A 6,000-nucleotide genomic window follows, 5' to 3' on the forward strand; every position below is an offset into this window, starting at 1 on the left:
GTGGTTGAGAAACGGGTTTTAATGTCTCCATCCTAAGTGTATGTAAAATTCCGACTTCAACTGTATATTTAAAACCAAATACTTTGACTTTTACTCAAGTATTTTACTGGGTGACTTTCACGTTTACTTGAGTCATTTTCTATTATGGTATCTTTACTTTTACTCAAGTATGACAATTGGGTACTTTTTCCACCACAGCCCCGGAGTCTCTTCCTTGTTTTACACCTGATAGTTTGGTGGATGGGACTACCAGCTCTTTGTAACCTAAAGGGCAACCAATGGGTCTGTCTCCTCTATCTCCAATCCAAAGTTAAATCTAGAATTGGCTTCCTATTTCGCAACAAAGCATCCTTCACTCATGCTGCCAAACATACCCTTGTAAAACTGACCATCCTACCAATCCTCGACTTCAGCGATGTCATTTACAAAATAGCCTCCAATACCCTACTCAACAAATTGGATGCAGTCTATCACAGTGCAATCCGTTTTGTCACCAAAGCCCCATATACGACCCACCATTGCGACCTGGAAGCTCTCGTTGGCTGGCCCTCGCTTCATACTCGTCGCCAAACCCACTGGCTCCATGTCATCTGCAAGACCCTGCTAGGTAAAGTCCCCCCGTATCTCAGCTCGCTGGTCACCATAGCATCACCCACCTGTAGCACGCGCTCCAGCAGGTATATCTCTCTGCGTCACCCCCAAAACCAATTCTTTCTTTGGCCGCCTCTCCTTCCAGTTCTCTGCTGCCAATGACTGAAACAAACTACAAAAATCTCTGAAACTGGAAACACTTATCTCCCTCACTAGCTTTAAGCACCAGCTGTCAGAGCAGCTCACAGATTACTGCACCTGTACATAGCCCACCTATAATTTAGCCCAAACAACTACCTCTTTCCCTACTGTATTTAATTTATTTATTTATTTGTGCACCCCATTATTTTTATTTCTACTTTGCACATTCTTCCACTGAAAATCTACCATTCCAGTGTTTTACTTGCTATATTGTATTTACTTTGCCACCATGGCCTTTTTTTGCCTTTACCTCCCTTATCTCACCTCATTTGCTCACATCATATATAGACTTGTTTCTACTGTATTATTGACTGTATGTTTTGTTTTACTCCATGTGTAACTCTGTGTTGTTGTATGTGTCGAACTGCTTTTCTTTATCTTGGCCAGGTCGCAATTGTAAATGAGAACTTGTTCTCAACTTGCCTACCTGGTTAAATAAAGGTTAAATAAATAAATATAAATAAATACCATGTTTCTTGTAGGATGACAATGTCTGTATTTCCAATTTCTTTGATGAAGTCTGGGTTCCTGCTTTTTAGGCAGTAGATTACAGTAGATGTGAGCAGAGCATGTTAAGCATCTGATACAAACCTCCTAGGTCGTAGGATGGGGGGGTGCATTAGTGGGGGTTGGGCCTGTTGCTCTGCTCATGGCCTGGGCATATGTGTGGCTGTCATGTTGAGGTCCTTGCTGCAGGGCCGGGGGCATAGGTCTGATCTAGGGTGTGGCCAGGGTTTGTTTGGGGTGGTCTCAGCTGGTTGGGGTGTGGATGGTGAAGCTGTGGTCTGGGTATAGGTCCGCTTGGCGTGGGTTCTCTCGGTGGAGGTCCTTCGGGTGGGCGTCTCGCTGGTCTGGGTGGGGTGTCTGTTGCTCCTGTGTGAGGTTCCGGGTGTTGCGGTTGAGGGTGATGTCCTTAAGGGTCCTGGCAAAAGTTGGGATTGCTGCCTTGTAGAGGTGGACCTGGTCGTAAAGACTGTTCAAGTCCAGGGTGTAATGGTGGGCCAGGTAGACATTAGGTTTTGAGGCACAGTCCTGAGAAATGCTTGCGTTCACCCGCTGTGTGGTGGCAAGATGAATGTCTTCTCGTGGTAGCATGGTGGCGATAACCACTTGTGTGTTGGGGAAAGTGGAAGAAGCTTTTTTAATCACTCCCTTGAGTGCTGTGGCCACCCGTTTCTGCTGGGCCCTCAGGTCGTTTGTGCCTTTGTGAATTATAAATGTGGCTGGGGGACCCTAGTCTGTCCTCTGACTTCTCCAAGGCATGCCTAGTGTTTGGGCACCAGGGTTTAGCCACTTTGTGTTTGGGAAAAAGTTTAATCTCTTGAATGTATTTGCTATTTGAATCAATTTCTGGCTTTTGTGTGTCCTCAGTGGATGTGTGGGGGTTGTCAAGAGAGCAATGAGGGGAGCTGACAGGGGGGCAGTTAGGAGGGGGTGGGGTCTGTTGGGTTGGTGGGTCCTCTGTCGTCTGTCCCATTGTGGTGTTGGTGTTCTGGTTCCGGGTCTGAGGTGGACTGTTCTGCTGGCTTCTCTGGGGGAGTGTCCTGCTCTCTGTCACTCCTCAGCTTTCTCACACCCTCCTTCACTGCTGTTATCTGTCCCATGTGTTCCTCTTCCTCCACCTTCAGTGCTGTTATCTATGCAATGTCTTCCTCTCTCTCCTCAAGTTCTCTCACCTCAGTCTGGAGTGCGGCCGTCAAAGGGGGGGGGGGGGTGTTGTTGTGCAGGTCTGTTCTGTCTTGATTGTGTGGACTAGCTCTCTTAGATCCACCATGTCTCTCTCCAGCTCTGTGAATTTATCCCTCTCAGTGATGGAGGAACAGTGCTGTTGTGGGACCTGGGTGTGATCAGTGCTGTCGAGGTGGCTATCCTCGTCTGCAGGACAGTTTGAAGAGGTGTGATCAGACTCACTCAGGACAGGGGAGTCGTCACAGAGAGAGCTTTTCCTGCTGTGTTCTCTCTCTGATCCCATAAAAGTCCTGCTAGAGGATGCCCTGCACCATTACTGTTCCAGACTTGTACATGTTGACAGAGGTTGTTTACATTTCCTCAATGTCTAGTATTCTGAGTTTCCACCCTGGGCCAGTACCCGCTCTTGACATAGGGGTAGTGTGCTCTTATAGCACTGTGCCATGCCAGGGGATGGTCTGTGTTAATATAGCACCATGCCAGGGGATGGTCTGTGTTAATATAGCACCATGCCAGGGGATGGTCTGTGTTAATATAGCACCATGCCAGGGGATGGTCTGTGTTAATATAGCACCATGCCAGGGGATGGTCTGTGTTAATATAGCACCATGCCAGGGGATGGTCTGTGTTAATATAGCACCATGCCTGGGGATGGTCTGTGTTAATATAGCACCATGCCAGGGGATGGTCTGTGTTAATATAGCACCATGCCAGGGGATGGTTTGTGTGGAAAATTAAGTTGCGTTTGTTCCTCTCTTTGTAGCAATCCGCAAATAGTTTCTCAGGATTGTCTTTGAGCTTATTTTTGTACTTATTCTATGCAGTGTTATTTTTAATATCCAAGGGGTACTGTACTGTGATGACATCAGCACATGGATACAACATGACACAGGGTGCTTTAAAAGCATCTGCATTTGGGTGTGGGAGGTTGGCAGCAGAGTTAGGCTCAAGAGTTCACACATCTCACTTCAGTGCTAATTGAAGTTGTAGCCAAGTCTGTTCTGTACTAGCAGCTTGGTAGCCTTACTTAGTAAGCTTAATATAAAACAAAATTACCTGGAGATTAGGCTTTTACCTTTTGGCTTCAGAAGTAAGTTCAGACTGAACATTACTCACTCAGTGTTGTGTTGGATGGTATTTCCAGGTTTACGCTGTGTTGGATGGTATTTCCAGGTTTACGTTGTGTTGGATGGTATTTCCAGGTTTACGCTGTGTTGGATGGTATTTCCAGGTTTACGCTGTGTTGGATGGTATTTCCAGGTTTACGCTGTGATGGATGGTATTTCCAGGTTTACGCTGTGATGGATGGTATTTCCAGGTTTACGCTGTGATGGATGGTATTTCCAGGTTTACGCTGTGATGGATGGTATTTCCAGGTTTACGCTGTGATGGATGGTATTTCCAGGTTTACGCTGTGTTGGATGGTATTTCCAGGTTTACGCTGTGATGGATGGTATTTTCCAGGTTTACGCTGTGATGGATGGTATTTCCAGGTTTACGCTGTGTTGGATGGTATTTCCAGGTTTACGCTGTGATGGATGGTATTTCCAGGTTTACGCTGTGATGGATGGTATTTCCAGGTTTACGCTGTGATGGATGGTATTTCCAGGTTTACGCTGTGTTGGATGGTATTTCCAGGTTTACGCTGTGATGGATGGTATTTCCAGGTTTACGCTGTGATGGATGGTATTTCCAGGTTTACGCTGTGTTGGATGGTATTTCCAGGTTTACGCTGTGATGGATGGTATTGGATGGTATTTCCAGGTTTACGCTGTGTTTCTTCTGCAGGTTTTGGTTTGTTCTAAGTTTTTTTTCGTGATTGTAAGAATCCATTCAGGTAATTTTGTCCAAAAATCAAGGTTTTAAGTATGGAATATTTATCTGAAGGTTTTACGGTAGAGGATAGTTTCCTGTATAAGTCATTGCAATTTTGGGGGGGGAAGTTTATCTACATTTATCCAACTATAATTCATTTTTTTGCCAAAAGGAGCCAATGAGCTCTCACTCACTCAGTAACAGCCTGGTCATTGCCTGATAGTCAGCAGCAGGTCACAGTGAAATTGCATGGAAGAATATCCCATCAGAAAAAAGATTGCAGTCAGAGTATTACTGCAGTACACAAAAAAATACTACGTCCAAAATAACACTTTTTTAAAATTACTACAGTACTTTTGCAGTGTAACTGCAGTTACAGTGCAGTCTACCTACAATTCAATTGCAGTACACTGCAGATATTCTGCATCCAAAATACCAGGAAACTGCAGTTTCAAAACTGCAATCTTTTTTTGTAAGGGAAGAAAGTGCCATGTGGGGTATCGTAAGAGGCCCGTTTCAGGTTGTTCTTGATACCATGTCTTGTTTTGAGGTGTTTTGACTGATTTCATGTCAATAGGGTAAACATTTCTAGCTCGCGAACCAACAACTGTAACGACGTATTGGACACGTGGTCAATATGCAAATGTATGTTTTAAATAAACATTTGAGATGAAATATAGCTTACATGTCAATAATGTAAGCCAATCCTGTCCCTTTAGACCCATAGTTGTGCATGCATTGGTTTTGTTGCTAAACAACCAAGCAGTCTATATAAACCACAGCCCTCTGCAAACACACCTTCTCTGATGTTGGTTTCAAGGCAGTACTTATTTAAATTAGGTAAGAATATCATGTTACCATTGGTGTATGGAACGGAGAGTTAGGATGACATCACCCTGTCCCCTTAATAATCCTGCCTCCTGAATCCAAGTGTTTGACATGGGGGAGGAAACCAGAAACTATGATCAAACATTGTCAATGTGAAAGTAACAGTAATTTTTCATACTTGTTATCATACAGTAATTTGATCTGGTTTCATCCAAATATCACGACTGACACTTCATGACCTTAAAAATATGTCCAACATTTTTGTTCAATAGTCCCAAAATATGACATCTATAAAATACATAATGATACTTATCTGGACCTCTGTCTGTCCATACCATAGACCTCTTTTTGTTGACTATTCACTGAAGAATTGGAGGGAAAAGAAGCCTACTATTGTACATAAACACAAAATGTCTTTATTCAGCCTGATATGGGTTACACTAGATGAACAAAAAATGATAATCTAAGAGAACTACTTCCCTTTATGGAGTTAATGACATTTCCAAATCAGCTTTTGACCCTCACCAGACCGCTTCAAACATCAGTTGTTGCATTTACGAGAGGAACACAGCGTAATCAAATGCTACAATTGACCTGAGGTTTCCTTTGAAAAACAAACAAAAAAACACATTTTTCCCTCAGCAGTCATCTCATTTGTTTTTCCACCAAAAGATATGGAATGTTTTGGAAAGGTAAGTGAAAAGAATGTTTGGAAAGACAAGCGGCAATCCACCATTTCATGTTCTCTCGAACTGCAACAAAAACGGAAAAAAAAAGAAAAACAAATCCTAGGTTCCTGCTCCTGGGGTGTCAGACATGCAGGGAGAAAGGGGTTGACAAAACACTTCCCCTTGTGTTGTGGCGCTTATTTCTCTG

This window comes from Oncorhynchus mykiss, chromosome 5, assembly GCF_013265735.2.
Source record: "Oncorhynchus mykiss isolate Arlee chromosome 5, USDA_OmykA_1.1, whole genome shotgun sequence".
NCBI lineage: Eukaryota > Metazoa > Chordata > Actinopteri > Salmoniformes > Salmonidae > Oncorhynchus > Oncorhynchus mykiss.